This window comes from Trichechus manatus, unplaced genomic scaffold (genome assembly GCF_000243295.1).
Source record: "Trichechus manatus latirostris isolate Lorelei unplaced genomic scaffold, TriManLat1.0 scaffold00211, whole genome shotgun sequence".
Classification (NCBI taxonomy): domain Eukaryota; kingdom Metazoa; phylum Chordata; class Mammalia; order Sirenia; family Trichechidae; genus Trichechus; species Trichechus manatus.
This window is the reverse complement of record NW_004444147.1, coordinates 2827359-2846830: the sequence shown is the minus strand read 5'-3', so window position 1 is coordinate 2846830 and position 19472 is coordinate 2827359. Positions and strand designations below refer to the sequence as shown.

General features: G+C 42.1%; 1 protein-coding gene across 3 annotated transcripts in view; it reads right to left on the bottom strand.

Annotated features, from left to right (window-relative positions):
- The window catches only part of BACH2 (BTB domain and CNC homolog 2), a 393721-nt gene that overhangs the window by 196032 nt on the left and 178217 nt on the right, over window positions 1-19472 (bottom strand). The window contains exons 3-4 of one of the 3 annotated variants that reach the window (XM_023742480.1): window positions 8624-8678; window positions 3638-7524 (exon numbers count right to left, since the gene is read on the bottom strand). The exons of 1 other annotated variant lie outside the window; for it this stretch is intronic. The gene's annotated coding sequence lies outside the window, so the exon portion shown is untranslated. Of the gene's footprint in view, window positions 1-3637; window positions 8679-19472 lie in introns of those variants that run through there. One more of the 3 variants, XM_004388416.2, reaches the window with a different exon arrangement.

The following is a 19472-nucleotide window of genomic DNA, read 5'->3' as shown; positions in this document are numbered from 1 at the left end:
ACCCTCAATGAGATGGATTGACACAGTGGCTGCAACAATGGGCTCAAGCATAACAACGATTGTGAGCATGGCGCAGGACTGGGCAGTGTTTCATTTTGTAGTACACAGGGTCACTATGAGTTAGAACTGACTTGACGGCACCTAACAACAACAACAACAAGGGGATTGGTCAGTTTTGCCTTAAAAGAGAGCCAATTCCAAAACAGAGAGGAGGATCCTACCACCACCAAGGAAGAATGGCCTGGAGCAGAAAGCGTGTCCTTTGGACCTGGGATCTCTGTGCTGAGAAGCTCCTAGAAGAGGGAGACAGAGTGAGACAGAGCAAGCTGTAACCCTGAAGACCGCAAGCGGTGGCAGGATGGACCTGGCAGCAGAGACCCAGTAGCAGGGGACGGTGTGGTGGGCTTCCCACAGAGAGAGAAAGCTGAGTGACTTTGGGGAGAGGCCTAGAACCAGGGAGAGGCATGCCTGCAAGCACCGCTGGGGAGAGGCTATCCTGATGGAAGAATGGTATCCTGAGTGTTCCTGAGCCTGAATTGTAACTGTTACTTCCCTAATGAACCCCATAATCGTCAGTATGGTCTATGAGTTCTGTGTGGCCACTGCCGTGAACTACTGAACTCAAACAGAGAAGTAGAGAGTGTTGTACGAGGGACAGTCGGTGTCAGAATCAGTAAAGATGGCGGAGAGACGAAACTTGTCTGGCCTCCACCTCATGGGAGTCAGCCTTGTGTTATCGAGCTTGACTCTCCCTTCTCCTTGTGGAGTTAGGGGAGATCAGATTCCGCCCTCACGTCGTTTTTACAGGACCAAATTCTGTGAGGACTCAATGATGTGTTAAAGCAGATTTGAAACAAACAAACAAACAAAAAAACTATCTTACCAGAATAAACCTTACAAAAATCAGTTCTCCTAAGCTCATCAAGGTTCTCAGAGCAAAGTCTACCTATTTCACAAGTGTCTTCACTGATGTGCTTATTGGCCTTTCCAAAGAAGTCAAATATTTTTGTAAATATAAGCCTCCTTCAAATATCTTGTTACAGATCTTAATGTCCCTAAGTGGGTCCCATGTTTGGCAGAACCCTTCAAACCATTTTAAGATTATTTGCTTTTTGTTGTTGTTGTTAGTTGCCACTGAATTGATTCTGACTCATGGCAAGCCATGTGTGCAGAGCAGAACTGCTCCACAGGGTTTTCAAGGCTGCGATCTTTCAGAAGCAGATCACCAGGACTGTATTCCAGGGCACCTCTGGATTAGTTTGAACTGCCGACCTTTTGGCTAGTAGTCGAGTACTTAACCGTTTGCGCCACACAGGGACTCCTTTAAGATTATCTGCTTTCTGAACAGGTTTGTTTACCTATGAGTTTCTTGGTATGGTTCAGAACATATAAAGTAGCACATATACAGTAACTGATAGACCTTAATTGACTAGGTAGATGAATCATTTTCCTGCATCGCCTCTATGAAATATCCTAACTGATGACCGTGGTCATATGAATGCAGTAGGATGCTCTCTGGTACCCTTGGAGCATGTCTTTTCCCTCCAGTTGAGCTGCATGCTTAAACAGCTCATGCCAACTGTACTTATTACTGTAATTACATAATTTAATTAAACATTATGTTGGCTGATGAAATATAAGTGTGAAAATAAAGTTTATGAAAACTTAGTGAAAGAGAAGACTTGAAAGAAGCAACTCATTGGAGGACATCTGCTATTAAATTAGGTATGAATAAGACAACTGTGAAAGATCAGGAGAAATTATAAAAAATTTAGAACGACTCTACACTCAGATTGTGTTGCAAGTGTCTTAAAATTTTTCCACTTTCCAGAGACTGAAAGTGGAAGTCATGCAATAATGTGAATGAAAGATGACACAGAAGTCCAATCAGCAGTCCTAAACCCCAAGAAAAGGTGTTGGACCGACATCAAAAGATTGGCAAATGACCATTTGTAGCTTTAAGTTAAACACATTATTTAGGCTACGTTTGTGTCCTTTTTTTTTTTTTTTTTTTTTAAATGATATTCCCTTTAACTGATTTTTCAACTAACCAGAAAACATCCAACCCAGTCAGGTGAGTTAACAACAACCAACCATGAACCAGAGGCTCTCTAAGTAGTTGTGGTTTCTTCTTCTGTTCTTCCTGATTTTTATTTTTTAACTTTTCTCAATGGTCATGAATTGATGGTGAGACTTGGTCTCCTGTACTCTGGGCATGTTATCAGGAGGGATCAGTCCCTGGAGAAAGATAGGATGCTTGGTAAAGTAGAGGGTCAGCGAAAAAGAGGAAGACCCTCAACGAGATGGACTGACACAGTGGCTGCCAACAATGGGCTCAAACATAGCCAATGATTGTGAGGATGGCACAGGACCGGGCAGTGTTTCGCTCTGTTGTACACAGGGTCTCTATGAGTCAGAACTGACTTGACGGCATCTAACAATAACATATATAAATTTCAGGTATTACAGAGCAAACAGCCTTCCCACATCTAAGGAAAGAGAGAAGGTCAAATAGTTTTACTCATGAGTTGCTTAAGTATTTAGTAATTTTGCCTTTTGCCCCCTATTTCTGGTGTGAGGATACCTACTTATTTCTAAGACTGGTTTATCTCGGGTTCCATTAACATGAACCTCCCAAGTAACAAAGGCTGGAGTTTTCCAATGTAAAGGTTGATTAGGGAGTGGCAGATCCCTACTCTAGGTGAACAAGGTTTCCTTTTACTACTCTCAGTGTCAGATTACCCAATAAACAAGGTAAGCATGGCTTACTTGTGTTTACTTACTAATCTGTAGTGAACAATTTTACATTTTTTTCACCACATCAAAGATTCTCCTTCTAGGTATGGCTGGCATCTGTCTCTCTCCCAATGCCACAGCACCTTCATACAGCACCTTCTTTTCAAATTATAATCCCTGACAGGGACGGAGTATCCAGTAAGCAAGGTAAGCATGGTACTTGTGCTTACTTACTGATCTGCAGTCAACAGTTTCACATGTTTTTCACCACATGACATGTGAAACTGTTCACTCGAGATTAGTAAGTAAGCACAAGTAAGCCTGTGCTTACCTTGCTTATTGGGTAATCTGCCCCTGACTAATCTGTTTCTCCTCCTGTATATTTTGGGAAATGACACAGTCCAGGCAAAGCACACCGTGGGCCAAATGTACATCTCTGCCTGGGCCAAAGGGACTTCACTGGGGATGCCCAGAAGTTGTGCATGACCAGATACTAGCAACAGCATTTTTGAGAAACCTCCTCCTCAACCAAAAATACCCACTGTGAGAAAACTTTAACATGTACCAAACAAGTATCAGGCCAGTAAAACACTAAAAAAGATAGGTTTGTGTTAGTCTCAGTATCAAACACAGTTCTCCCTCCCTTACTAGCACAATAAAAACAACCAAAAAAAGGTTTACAGGAAAAGACTGCCTGAGAGCAATAAGATCTCCATGCTGGCTGGGGCAGGAAGAAAGTGGCTCTGGAACCCATTCAAAGTACAGTTAAACACAGCCAACAAACTTGTGATATTTTCTTAAATTTCTACTGAGGCATTAGTTTTCCTTCTCAGTAAACATGTCTATAATTTCCACATCCAAGGAGAGCTTGGACAAAGAAAGAAGGTTAGGACACATTTACCTCAGAGCTCAGGCAAGAAGTTTAAATGTAATCAGAAGCAGTACTGGATATGCCTGAGCTCCTCAGGTACAAGAAGACTGCTCGACAAGCAGAGGCCCCATGAGGACAGAACCGCTGGGCTCCACACAGGGTAGCTGCGTCACTAGTGTAGATACTGACTGCTCACTGCTAGTGTTCAATTTTTTTCATGGAAGAACTTCATATAGCTGTGCCTAGAAAAGAGTAATCAAATCAAACCCTCGACCTTAGAGAAAAACAAAATGGCAAATCTGGAATGTTTCACTTAACTTCAAAACTGTTGTTGAATTGCTTAGGTGGTGTAGTGGGTTGAAGTGTCGCCCCAAAAAGATATGCCTGTGTCCTAACCCCAGAACCTGTGAATGTGATCTTATTTGGAAAAAGGTCATTGCAGATGTAATGAAGTTTTGGCTCTTGAGATGCTACCATCTTGGATTACTCGAGTGGGCCCTCAGTGTAATGACAAGTGTCCTTATGAGAGACAGAAAAGGAGAAGACACATATGAGAAATCAAGTAACAACGAGACAGGGATTGGAGTTACGCGGACACATGACGAGGAACGCCTGGAGCTTCCAGAAACTGGAAGAGGCAAGGAAGGATGCTCCTCTGGAGTCTTCAGAGGAGGTGTGGCCCTGCTGACACCTTGACTTCAGACTTCTGGCCTCTAGAACTTTGAGTGAATAAATTCTGATTGTGTTAAGCCACCGAGTTTGTGGTAGTTGGTATGGCAGCCCTAGGAAACGAATGCAGAAGGCTGGGATGGCATTCAGGAAGGAGGTAGAAAATCCTCAAGGCATTTCTACTGGGAATAGAAGTCCTAGTGTGAACACCAACATCTCCTTCAGATCCCCCTAAGCACAATGATTCTGAAAGGAGAAGGGACCAGGGGAATAGGGGGAAATCTCTAAACACATGAAAACTGATGTATAAGAAATCTGAAGCCCAAGTCAATGGTCCAAACTACCATACTTCAGAATCCCGTATTGAGCTTTTGTGAAATGCTGATTTCTGCACTTCAAGATGGATGAATCAGAAATTTCTGGGGATCAGGTTCGAGAATCTATGCTTTTCAAAAGTTTCTCATGTGATTCTGACGACCCACCATCATTAAAAGTGACTAGCCAGGGTGGTCTGCCTCTCTCTCACATTTTTAAGAACTAGATTTGAAGTCAACTTCTTTTAAAAAGACTTGTTTTCAACAGACTACTATTTAAAAACAAGTTCTATTGCTTATGTAAAGCTGATACAGATACATGCATTATAAAGTATTAAACAATACAGAAAAGCACAAAGAAGAAAGTAAAAATCACCCAAATTTACCATCTTGAGGAAATTTCCAGACATATTTCCAGTGTGTATCCTCACACAGGTGTATGTGTACAGTAAACCTTGCTACTGAAAGTGTGGTCCTTGACCAGCAACATAGGCAACACCAGGAAAATGGTTAATTCAGAATCTCAGGCCCACCCCAGTCTAAACAGAAATGTTCACTTGCATATTAACATTTGAGAAGCATTGGATTAATGTAACTGAAAATATGCTAGGTCCCTTATTCTGTAATCTGCTTTCCACACTCTAAGGTGTTGTAAACATCTGTCCTTGACAATAAATATGTTGTTCTTGTTAGCTGCTGTTGAGTCAGCCCCTGATTCATGGTGACATGCACAATGGATTGGACCATTGTGATCCTTAGGGTTTTCGCTGGCTGATTTTTGGAAGTAGATTGCCAGGCCTTTCTTCCTAGTCTGTCTTGGTCTGGAAGCTCTGCTGAAACCTGATCTTTCTTAATGGATACACAGAATTCCTATATGTGCACGAATTTATCTAATCAGATCCTTCTGATGACAACTTATCGTTTCTCATTTTTTTTCCATATTACAAACAACACTGAGAACATGCATCCTTAAGAAAACATGCTTTTGTCATTATTATCTTAAATCCCTAGAAGTAGGTTTGGTAAGTCAAATGATATGCACTCTTATAATTCTGACACATCATGCCAAAATGCCTTCCCAAAATACGGTACCACCATAAAGTGCCCGTCGACTTGGCACGTGAACGCTGGTTTCCTCATACCCTTGCCAACACTCTAGTTTTTCCAATAATTTTAATCTTTGCCTATCTGATGCTTAAAAATCACGTTCATTGATTTTTTTTCCCTGCCTTTTTCTAAATGCTATCCAAAAGCTGAATATCTTTCCATACATTTACTGGCCATCTGTATTTCTCCCTTTGTGAACTGTCCAGAGTTATTTTGGTTGCTTGAAATAACTGTTATAGAAGAATCTGTGGAATTACAGAGTTTAGAAATACGGTTTAATCACAATGAAAAGACACGAAGAAGAAAAAGCGAAGAAAACGTGCCATAAAAAAGGATAATCAAAAGATTAGTTTGTGTGTTTATTTATAGACACTGGTTACAGCAATCCAGTGATTAGGCAAATTAATGCAGCTGTGTATGATCACTTCTCTGGGATCAGCCCCCACATCCTTTTCAAATGATGCCACCTGTCATTTAAGTAGTTTGCATTTGCCTTTTATGTTACATACATTTCACGATGATTCTCATTTTTAAAACATCATTATTTAACTCTTTGAAGGATGCATGACATGGATTTATCTCTAGTCTCTCTCCTACAGTCAGGGACAGGCGAGCCAACCATCCTCCTGGGCAGGCAGAAGAAACAGTGTTTGCCTTTGAAAGAGAACACTCCTCTCCAAATGTTGACTTGTTAGGAAAAAGAAGAGTAACGTCCACATTAGGCAGCCCTGGTGGTGCAAACAGTTTGTGCTTGACGACCAACATAAAGGTTGGCAGTTTGAACCTACCCAGTGGCTCCGTGGAAGAAAGGTCTGGCAATCTGCTCCTGTCAATATTATAGCCAAGAAAACCCTATGGAGCAGTTCTACTCTGTAACACATGGGGTCCCCATGAGTCGTAACTCACTCGATGACAATGGGTTTGGTTTTGGTTTTCATATCCACTTCACCAGATGTAAGACTGGTTCCCTGTTTAGAACCGGAAAAAATGAGGGTCAGATGTGCATGCTGTCCCAGCGTCAGCAGCTGCAGCATGTACAGACCATGCCCCATTCTTGGCACATTTAGCCCTCACAACTCCCTGGGCAGTCTCAAACCTGTTTTGTCACAGAGGCACCCACCACAGGCTCATACCCTGTCACTTGCACCCTCTCTACCTCTCAAGTAGCTGGGCTCTTCCTACAGGGTCCCTGGTAATCTCTTTCAACCAGAAGATGACACCCACTGGGTGAAAAAACTACTTCATCCACCCTGTCATCTTCTAGTTGTTGCAGCTTCATCTGTGAAGGGCAACCGATCAGTCACCCTCATTTACTGAGCGTTTTCCACATACAGAAAAAGCACCGTACCAGGTGCTGAGGAGGGAGGGCTTGAGGAATGGAGGAAGGAAGGAGAGAAAGTCGCTAGACTCCACTTTGCAGTCTGACGGATATGAATAGGTTGAACAAGGATTTATTTAACACATTCCAGGATATCAGAACAAGCCGGGCCCCGTTCTAAAGCCTGAAGAAAGGAATCTTAGGATAAAAAGGTAAGCATGACCTTCTACAGCAGGTTCTATCTAAATATATGAAGCACACTGACCTTAGGGATTATGTAGGCTAACATATTTTTCAGTAGCTACTAGAATAGTAACATTATGCACAACAGATTCTTACAGGTTTTAAAAGGACTGGGAAGTGTGGAACACATCTCAAAAATCTGGGTCGGAGTGAAGGAAGCGTGCTGCTGTAGTGTCATAAAATAATCCTTGGTGCTACTGTCAGGGCATGCAGGGAGGGAAGTCCTTGGGTCTGTCTCAGTTCTGGAAAACTGTAGATGCTGATATCTGGATAGGGGATGAGAAGGAGATGAGAGGGAATGGACCTTCAAACATAACACACAAAAAGAAAACGAAAGAGTGAAAATGAATATAGCTACTTGGATGTGTCGACCTGAGTGAAGTATCAGTGACTGTCTTCTACTATGTGAATGAAGCTCAATTAAATAGTCAACATCACAGTAATATAATTTAAACACCTGAGGCAACCCTCTGTCAAGTCAGTATCTGGGACATGTGTTGTGTGTTACTGTCTTGCTCTTAATGGTGATATGTTCTTTCAAAATTTAACGACACAAGTGATGTGGACCAGCAGTCATAAATTCTAGAATCAATTCTAAGACAGCAAGAAGTGGCCAAAGGTCTGGTGGCTTAGGCAGATCTCAATTCAACACATTAAGGTTATACTCTGGTCTTACTGAAAATCTCACAGAAAAGACAAAACTGGAAAGTGGGAGTGGTGATAAATTTCTGCTCCTCGTACTCCAGCCAACTTAACTCGCCAGGGAGGCGGCCTCTTCTGTTTTGTTCCCCCCCTTGTCAACAGCAAGCTGTTGACAACTCCTACTGTACAAAGAGTTGTTCACACTGCAAAAGTGTTTACTGCTCACAAGTGACGTTCAAAATTAATTCACAGCAGCAACACCAGCAGAAAGCTATGACAGACTGTCTTATGTGTTGACACAGTTATAAGTTGTTGGATAAAAAAAGTAACACACTTTTCCTCTTTTCCAGCCTGTATACACCAACGTTGCTCCGAAGACAGAACAGGAACTGTGTCTGAGATTGTAAATGTCACTCTGCAGGTGAGGATTTCCGGTTTGGGGGCTGATGCCTTAGGGCACGAGAAGAATGCAGACCCAGTTTTTTTTTGAGGTGAAGCAAAGTGGGGAGCCTCTCACTCAGTCTTAGTTACAGGGCCATGGTGGTTGTTTTTCCTTCAAGGTTAGTCTCCTCGAGGGCAAGCCTGAGGCTTCAAGGTGGGAAGTAGGGGTAGAGCTGTTTATTATACCTCCTCAGCAGAAAAGGGTTGCCAGTATAGCAGCTTTCATAACACACAAATAATTCATCTCCCCATTCCTTTCAAAAATAACAATTCTTTACTCACAGTGGCTTCAGGGAAGCTGGGAAGATACTACTTGCTTGCTCGGAAATAATCTGCACTGAAAATAGAAAGAATGCCTTTTTATTTAATTACCTCAAGTCACTTGAGATAATTAGAGTTAAAAAAAAAAAAAAAAAAAAGGAGCCAGGTGGGATGGTAAATATTTGGCCTTATCGCAAAGAAGTTTTACAGACTCCTTGGCTCAGCTCGGTTGCTTGCTGTGTGCTGGAGGTGGTGTGTTTGAAGATTTCTATTGAGCAGTACATCCTCTTCCTGAGGAGCCAATGTGTCTTGGAAAATGAAGACTACTACTTAACAGTATACCTTGGCTTCCTGTGATCAGAAGCTGCCATTCATATAAAAAGTAGGCAGTGCATGAGCTTCCTTTTGGTAGGCTATTGGGCTTCTCACCCACCCTCCCGCCACCGGCCCTCAGTACTCAAAGAATCTCTTCTGGCTTTGCCCTCACCCTCTACCCTGGGCCATACAGTTCTCTCCCTCTAATTCCTCATCAACACACACTCCCCTCTCTTTTTGTTTTAGGAAGAAAGTGAAGGAGAGCATCCATATCAAGCTTTGAATGACTGGGAACTTAAGGTACTCATCTTCACAATGCTTTGAGGAGTTTTGAAAGTGCACCTTGCGTTGATGGGATTCCTGTCAGAGCGATGAGGTGAAGTGAGAAGTCTTTAAGCACTGAGAATAGAAGGGCTTGTAGGATATCCTTAAATCTAGGATAAAGGAGGTCTGTTCGGCCAAGACTGAGGCCAGTATGCAATTGTCAATCTGGAGCCAGTGGGATAGTGAACCAGACCAACAAAGTAACATTTTAGGAAACACTGGCCCTACCTGATGACGGTGATGCTGACACAGCCCTTAACGTTTATGGGCCATTTCCTCTGTGCCGGCCATTGTGCTATGTGCTTTTACATATGTGGTCTTACTCAATATTCACAAACCTGAGCATGAGTACTTCTATCATTCCCATTTACCGAGGTGGAACCCGAGGCTTAAAGAGGCCAGGTTTAGAAACAGGGATGGCGAGACTTTGAGTCGCTTACTTCGGACATGTCATCAGGAAAGACCACTAGCTAGAAAAGGACATTACGTTTGGTAAAGTGGAGGGCCAATGAAAATGAGGGAAACCCTCCATGAGACGGATTGACACAATAGCCACAACAATGGATTCAAATATACTAACAATCATGAATATGGCACAGGATTGAGCAACGTTTGGTTCTGTTATACATAAAGTCACCAGGAGTCAGAGCCGACACTATGGCAACGAACAACAAACTTGCTTAAGGCTACAACAGCTAACAAATATGGCAGAACTGGAACTGAAAGCAAGACGGGGATTGAAAGCTGAGTCTGGAGCCAAAGCCCTTCTCTCTGCTTCCACTGGTTTTGTCCCAGAATAAACCATCAATTGTGAAAAGCCAGTGCCCCCTAAGTTACCAGAGGGGAATAATAATAGAACTACAGATCACGCTGCAGATGCATAAGGCTTTTCTCATGTGAATGGGGCAGAATAAGAAGAGCATGGAATTTGAATGCAGACAGACTTGGTTAAAATCCTGGCCTTACCACTTGCTTGTTTGATGACCTGGGGCAAATCTCTGAACCTTAGTTTTCTCATCCATAAAATTAATCTGATACTACCTGGTTCACAGAGATGTTTGTGAGGACTGAACACAGTAATACATATAAAAGATGTTTTTTAAAAAGTACAGCCAGAATGTCTCTTAGACTCAAGTATGGTGAAACTTCATCTGACGTACTTTGGACATGTTATCAGGAGGGACCAGTCCCTGGAGAAGGACACCATACTTGGTAAAGTAGAGGGTTAGTGAAAAAGAGGAAGACCCTCAATGAGATGGACTGACACAGTGGCTGCAACAATGGGCTCAAACATAGCACTGATTGTCAGGATGACACAGGACCGGGCAGTATTTTATTCTGTTGTATACAGGGTCGCTATGAGTCAGAACCAACTTGACGGCACCTAACAACAACAACATTATTACTGTTAACATGATCATTTAATATGAAGAGCCACTCCTGAGAGCAGAAGACTGAATTTCATGTAGATACCAACTAGCCTGACCTGAAAAGTCCAAGATGAACACTGGGGAAAATGGAGTAAAAGGAGGTTATTAAAGGCCTTTACCAGTGATAACAAAGTCTGACTCTAGAAAGCAATACATGAAAATGAATTCTCTAACATTTGGATGATGAACATTAACTTCCAATAAAGTCAGAGTAGGTAATCCTTTCCATACTCTATCTGCTTTTAGACCTGTGTGTCAGCTGCTGAACATCATTTTCTTGTTGGTGATTACACTTATGCCTTTGTACACTGCAGACTGGGTACAAAAGAAAAGGTCACCTTTGAGCAGTCAACTCCTCATTTTCTAACAATTACAAAATACAGCAGCTTCTCCCAAAGTAGTTAAGAGACACCAATCTGCTGAGACCCAGGGGCAGCCATCGGGGTACCAAACTTCCTGCTTCTAATGGCCTGAATAAGCAGGGGAGCTCAGGCAGGACAGTCTGTGGTTATTAACCTAACGCTTTATTAGGGAAACTCTCAATCATTTTTCTGCACATGAGCTCACCCTTCCAACCATCACATTTGTGGCCAATCTTGGGAGGGCTGAACTTAAGTTTAAAGCCTTACGTCATTGTAAACAATCACATGTAGCGTGACTCTGGAAAATACAGCATTTCACTTTTGTGGTGTTGGTTCCACTACAAGAACACAGAACCCAAATGATGAGGTCAATGGGCCAGCAGCCACAGAAAAGAGAATGCCAAGTCCACGTACACAGAGCAAGCTGCCTTTGCTCACAACTAAAAAAATTAAGCCCGTAATTGTTATGCCAGCAGATGAACGTGATGGCTTTCCTAAATTAAATGGAAACAGAGCTTCAGAGACTGCTTCTCCTTGGCCTTACACATTAATGCCAGGAAGTCAAGAGGGCTGTTACACTTGGTGATGATGGACATGACCACATTCAGGCCCATCTCATTCAGATTATATTGAAGTACACTGCTGGCTAACAAAAAACAAATGACAATACACCCTACTATGAATTAGACAGTAGCAAGAATGGATGCAATAGAATGGTAGGTGGTAAGAGAGGAAGGTATCCAAACCAAGACATTTCACCTGGTCAAAGAAAGTGAACCATACTTTTTTCCCAAATGGCTATGACTTCTACTTGCAAGCAGGTATATGTAATGTTATGTAGGTCAATCAGGCTTGGTATTCTTTCTTCTGTTTTTTCCTAAGGCAAAAACTTATTCTTCCAGTATGCAACAGAGCTGGTTACATCCCCTACAGGGCTTTTAGCAAGTCTAATGAAAGCATCAGAAGGGACCAGTCCCTGGAGAAGGACATCATACTTGGTAAAGCAGAAGGTCAACGAAAAAGAGGAAGACCCTCAACAAGATGGATTGACACAGTGGCTGAACAATGGGCTCAAACATAACAACGATTGTGAGGATGGTGCAAGATTAGGCAGTGTTTGGTTCTGTTGTACAAAGGGTTGCTATGAGTTGGAACCGACTCGACGGCACCTAACAACAACAATGAAAGCATTATAACAAGCCAAGGTTATATACCAGCCACACTTCCTAGCTTCCTATATCCATCAATCATTCTTCCAGTCACTCAGGCTTGAAGCCACCGGGTCTTTGGCTTCTGTCTCTCCTGTTTCTCTGTCATCCTGACCCCACCAATATTTACATTTAGTACTCACCAAAGTGCCACTGATTACACCCTTGATATGTACCTAGACTCCATTTCCATCTCTCCACTCTGTCACCATTAATGTTCAGGCCCTCCTCCTTTAAAGGCTACATCATCACAAGAACCTCCTGACTGGTCTTGTGCCTCTGGCTTCTGCCCCCACCAATCTGTCAGGGATACCACCACCAAGTCATGGGAATGACTTTCCAGGGCTTCTGGAAATCAGCTCAAAATGCCTCAGCTTGATATTCATGGCCCTCAACAAGTTGGTATCAACTTGTCCTTCCAATCTTAGTTTCCACTTGTACTCAGAGAACCACTTCTGAGCCCTCCCCACAGCACTACCCATGCCTTTGCACAAATCTTTTCCCATTCAAAATGCCCCTTCTTTCTGTCTGGTGACCTACCAAGGCCCAGTTCAAGCCACAATTTATCCGGCAAGACAGCTCTGGCCACTCCACGAGAATGTGCAGCCTGAGCCCATCACTCACTAGGTGATAAGCAGTGTACTTATTGTTATGTCTTCTATAGTATTTATCTTTTATATTGGTATTTGCATGCAAATGCAAATACAAATCTTCGACTAGATTTATCGTGGCTCCCATAAGACTGTTCTCTACTTCTTTGTATTATCTCTGCCCATGCCAACTTTGTCCTCCTCTTTTTCCTTCCCAATCCATGTAACAACTGCAGTAAGAAAGTATTTCTTTTTATCTATGCCCTGAGGAGAAATCAGGAAAGTAGCCTAAACCAAATGCAAGAGTAAACTCAGCAGAGATGTAACTGCCCTGTGGGTTGAACACAACAGAATTAAACAAACCCAGAATTAAGTACATCTCCTGTCAACAAATCTGCAACATGGCCAATCACCCTCACCTATGTTAAAAATCTAGTAACAACTCTGGTTTTGAGATATAATTCAGTATGTAAGGGAGGGGAAGGAGGAAAGAAAATAATTCCTCTATAGAAAAGCGTTTTCTCTTAAATTCTTTAAACATATGTCTTCAACTTTTAACATTCCTGTTTGGAAATATTTCTATATTATACTATACATTTTTTATTTTCTGATTGTGTACATCACTGTCCTGTTCTGGGTTAACATCAATCTGTGCATGGAGAGAGACTGGGGCAGTCATATTACAAAAGGATGGATGAATAGGAAGGGGTTGACGCGGTCCAACAAGGCAGAAGTATCCTGGAGCAGACTTGTGGACAGGATGGATCGTTCAGCCAGTCAGGGGTCTGAGGTTAAGTTAACCGGGCAGAGCACAGGAGAATAATCTGAATGGCAACCATCTCCATAACAGTGGCCCCCAGAGTGAGGCTTCTTACAGAGACCAGCTCTTCTGGACTGAAAGAAAGGCACAGGTTGCTAGATGAGTTGGTGTCTATGTGGAAATTGAAAGCAATATACTCTGGTTGAATTAAAGCCTTTGACAAAGAACCGGCACTTCCTCTGGTCAAGGCAGACAGCCTCTGAAGAGGAGGATCTGGGAGGAGTAGAAAAGCTCCTTCCCATCATCTTAGAAGGGCCATATGGAGATCTGGGGCCTTGGGTATATCCCATATATACTGGCATTTATGGTAGATGCAGACACAGAGCAGATGGTGTGAGATGTGGGATAAACTGATTCAGACCTTTGCTCTGGCTCTGTGATTTGCTCTCATGGAATAATTTCTAAAATTGTTTTTGACTATTTAATATTTTGAATATTTGCACCCTTACTTTTGAATCATTCATCTCCTTCTCCCCAGTGGAGTGATGGTCTTGCAAAAGTATCCCCTCCCAGGCAGCATGCCATGGCCATCTTTTTGCAAAACTGAAGAATGAAATTAATGAATAAAGGCTACTAAAGCAGCTTGCTTTCTTTCTTCAAGTAGTTTTCTCATCCAACAAAATTTCTTTGCTGCTGTTATCACTGTCCTCCAACTTGACAAAGCCAACTAAAACATTATCTCTGGCTTCTTCATCATAAACACAGCGAAGCTCTAGTCCCTCCTCATCACCCACATCTATCTCTCACATCTTGAGAATACGCATCAGTTCAGAAAGTGATAATGAATGGCCCTAGGCTACACTTTTTCCCCAAGTTTTACTGAATGTTTGATGTTGATCTGAATTCTGGTCACTAACCACCTTTAAAATACAGCAGATAAATGTTATGCTGAAGATTCCTAGAAGCCTTATATTCACTCCACATTACCTCTCCTCCCATTTATTCCCTCACGAAGCACTTACTGGGCACACATCACGTGCTGACTCAGGTCTCGTGGCGGGTAGAGTGCTGACGATGCACAGTCTCCATCACAGGCTTGTTCCTTTCCCACTGTCCCTGGGTCCGTGGCCCCCTCCACTGCTCTTCATCATCTTGCTCCTGCTAGCGGGTCATCCCTATTTTTCATCTTGGCTGCTCTTTGCTTTATACTCCTCTGTCCCTTCTCTTTTTCTTGTCTCCTTTTCTCTCTCCTCACTTCACCCAAGCTTCATGAAATCTCTCCAAATCTAGTTACCTTTCTAGGGGCCCCTGGGTGTTGCAAACTCTTAATACACTCAGCCACTCAGCCGCTAGCCGAAAGGTTGGAGGTCTGAGTCCACCCAGAGGCACCTCAGAAGAAAGCCCTGGCAACATACTTCTAAAGATCACAGTCATTGAAAACCCTGTGGAGCACAGTTCTACTCTGACACATATGGCATTGCCATGAATAGAAAGCACCTGGTAGTTACCCTCCTGCAGACATTACCCATCAATAAGGGCATTCCTTCCCCTGATCAGTCAGTCCAGCAATCAATTCCAGGCTGTAACTTTGCACTACATTTTGTTGTTGCTCATTGCTAAGGCTGTACTTCTTCACCACCAGAGGTACCTACCTTATTTTCTTCTTCTTCTTCTTTTTTTTTTAACTTCCAGGGTCAGTTCTATTACAGATAAACAGGACTGTTAAAGTAGGCAGCTGCTATGTGAATGTGGGAAGAGTTTGGTTCTGGAGTCAGAGAGACCTGGTTTCAAATCCTGGCCAACTGCAATAGTAACTATGGCATCTTTGACAAGTTATTTAACTTCTCTCAGCCTCAGTTTCCACATCTGCAAAATGGGGATAACAATGCTTACCTCATATGTTTATTTTGATAAGGATTCAATATATAAAATACCTTACATACAGAGAAGATACCCTAGAAATGTCCCTCTCCTGACCCACTCTTTCTGTTCCCCGCTTACACATGTGATGCATAAGATGGCCACAGTAAATAGGGACGAGAGAGGATCACTGGAAAAATTAAGCAGTTATGATAATTAAGAGATTAAATGCAAATGTCACTTATTATTACCAAGACTGATCTATTATAAAACGTACACAGATTAAGATCTTAAAAAAAAAAAACAACAAAACTAGTTCCACAGGAGCCGCAAAAAAGCAGAAGAAGGAAGAGGTTGCCAAATGTGAACACAAAAGCCAGGGGCTATAATGAGCACTAAGCCATGTTATTATTATGTTTTTTAAGTGTCCTATAAAGGAACAGGATATAAGGAAACCAACGTGTGAGAAAAACTTGGCCTTATGAGTATAGCTGAAAATACGTAGAAACCTAAACCAGATTCTCATTTTAAAAAGGAACTTGTAGAGTAACTGGAACCATTCTGAAAGTGAAGCAGTGCTTGTATGCCAAGTCATCTTGTGACACTAGCACTGTGCACACGCAGACAAAATGCTGCCTGAATAAGCCCACGAAGAGAACAATCCACCAAAGACAGACAGACGGACAGGCTTGTCTTGCCTGCACTTGCCATTTTAAAATCCAAGATACAACACTATCTAATGAATACTCACACTAATCTTTTATTCAGTTCTTCCTCCACTGCAAAGCAAGTGAAGTAAATGACCCAAGGGCAGTTCTCTCTAAACTATACGCTGTCTGAGAGGTAAACCAGCTCTTTGCAAATACCCAAGCAGAACTTTCAGATGTTTCTGCTGGAGTGAGAAAAAGCATGTGCGTTTGAGGGAAATGTGATGGTTTTCAATTGTTTAAAGATGTCATAAATCTATTAGCTCAGACTTCAAAGAAACAAATTCTGAGAAAATTGAAAACTGGGGTAGGGCAAGGAGAACTGGCTCTAAACCATTTCTCTGTCTTTTCCCAGAAAAACAATGGGAACAAAACCATGCTCCAGATTCTTTCTTCTTTCAGGTTTTACTACTTGCCACACTTTTGAAACTATCTTTCATATAGTTCTGTCTCTGGACAAACAGATTCTTGTTCAAGTTTGTGGTTAAACACTACTCCACAAGCTCATTTTTCTATGATTTGTAGGACACATTTATGTGGCTTTTACTGAGAACAGTTTAGAGTGAATTATCTTTGAGAAGCCTGTGGGATTCTATAATTCTCTGATACTCTTCCCAATCAGAATGATTTATTCCGAGACAATTCTTAACCAGGAAGGACTTGATGCCTAGACTTCTAATAAGCTTCGGCTGCTGTTTTGCAAAGCCAGGCAGTGTGGAACAGTGAGAACGGCGACTGGGTCTAGGCTTACATCCACTCTGGCAAATTATTTCACCTCTCTGGGACCCAGGGTTTGCAACCAGAGAATATAGGGATGGTGATGCCTTCTCTGATTGTCCCAGCGCTAATACTCTATGATATTATGACTTATATTCCTACTACACCCGGGCAATGAAGTCCAGGATACACTTTCCCATAACCAAAAGCTTAGTCTAGATTTAATCAAAGAGGCACCTGGGAGAAACATGGCCATGAACTGGGCAGCAAGAGTCAGTTTAAATCACCAGGGACTCACACACAAATAAAATAATGGGTGGATAAAGGGATCCGCTTCCAAGTTTTCCCCTTGAAAAATCCTTGAAAGATCACATGCCAATATGAATGATTGAGGTGAATTTATTAAACACTCTAAAGGACCCTTCCTAGGAGCTGGAACATACTAAACTGAGGGAGCCATTTCCTGGCTCACCCCTCCACGTTCACTCACCCCTTGCCACTGAACAACCTTAACAGTTCTATTGGGAAATGAAACAAACAAGATGAAGGAGGACTTAACCACAACACACACAGCCCACTCCAATGTCTGTACTAAGTCATGCGCCACATGGTTTAGTAGGAAGAAAGCAAGGGTGGAAGGAAGGAATGGCAGGTGAAGTCAATCCTGCGGACCTAAAGTCCGTGAACACAGGGAGCTCACGGGTTTGTGTTTTTGAAGGAATACTCTTTCCACTCCACCAGCTTCCCCGACACTACACTTAACAAGATGAATAAACAGGATATGCCCACTCTATATCCTTGCTTCCTCTCAAGGTGACTTCACTGAAAAAAAAGGCATCAAAGGCCTTTTTTTTTTTTTGCTAAATCACCAGATTAAAAAAAAAAAAACAAACCTGTTTACAGTGATTTTGTATGTCCATGTCTGTAATTTTCTGATCTTCCACCCTTTTCCTACCATTTCTCTTCTTTCTCTCTGTCCTCTTCTATCTATTCCTTACCATGTGTCTCATGAATAAGTTTTATAATATTTAATGTTCCATGTAAAAACTGTGTGCTTTGAGCTGTTGGTGAAAGAGCCAGACAGATACACCTAGCAAATAATCACAAATAACTTCAGTAAGAAAAAAACAAAAACCAAACCTGTTGCCGTCGAATCAATTCTGACTCATAGCAACCCTACAGGACAGAGCAGAACTTGTTCCGAGGAGCAGCTGGTGGATTCAAACTGCCGACCTTTTGGTTAACAGCCTGAGCTCTTAACCACTGTGTCATCATGGCCCCAAGAAAGACAAGGGAGGGGAAAGGTAGAGAAGCAGTCTGCAGCTTGTTTACATTCACAGTGACAGGCTCCCTGAAGACACTCAGGTTTACTGTGCAAAGCTGTCAGTTACACACAAACTGCTGCCTCATACCTCTGGGAGCCACTGCCCGACCTACTTTCTGATAGAGCAGAATTTGTTTGTTAGTTCTGTATACAAACCTCCTTCCCTTTTTATTCTGAGGAGGAAGAAGAGGGGGAGAAGGGTCGAGAAGGGGAGGAAATGTTCAACAAACCAACAGGCCTCAAACAGTTATCTGTAAACGCACATAGGAAACGTGACTGTATAACACAGTGTTCAGATGATGTTCTTATCTTCCATATGAACATTACCAGTTGTACTTCCACGAGGGTGGGGGGTCCTCTAAATCTGTTAAGGAATCCCTTTTAGCTAGGAAGTTGAGAGAAAGAAAATGAACATAGGAAAGAGAATAGGAAGCTAGAAGGCCATAAAATCGATAAAATCATTGTTTCAGAGAGAATTAAGCCAGATTCCAGATAATAAAGACCTCAAAAGTAAAGGCTTTAATAACATAGAAGCTTATTCCTCTCTCATACCAACATCAGGGGTAAGCAGTTCAGGACTGATATGGAGGCTTCTCATTCATCAGGACCCAAGCTCCCTCCAGTTTTCCTTCCTACCAGTCCTAGAATGTGGTCTTTCTCCTCAAAGTCCAAAATGGTACTGGTGCTCCATTTATGTCAAGGAACAAAATGGAGGAAGTGACTAGAGAAGGGTGGGGACCATTCCTTTTAAGACTTCCTAGAACTCACACACAAACTTCTCCTTACATCTCATTGGCCATAACTTAGTCACATGGCCAGACAGACTGGGAAACATGCCTTTTAGCTAGCAGCAATGTGGTCTTTTAGTTAGGAGCTCAACTACAAAAGGGATTGTGTTCATTGTGAGCAAAGAGAAGAAGGCTACCTGTTGGCCAACTAGCAGTCTCTGTCACAGTGAAGGCTTTGCAAACTTTCTTATTTTCTGAGGCTGTATAATATGAAGACTAGCAGCATATGCAACAAATGGAAAGAAAAAGAGCATTATCACTGTAAACTACATTAATAGTGTTCTACTGAATTTAAGGAAAATACAGACTTTAAAAATCGTAAGACTCAGTGATGCTTTTTAACGACTTAATATCATTCACAGGGAAGAGGTAATATATCCCATGGTGCTGCAATGACACCTTCACTAAGCCCAGCAGTAGCAAACATTTTTGATCAATAGTTTGGATAATGAAACAGACATGATATTCTCTAACCTGTATTAATA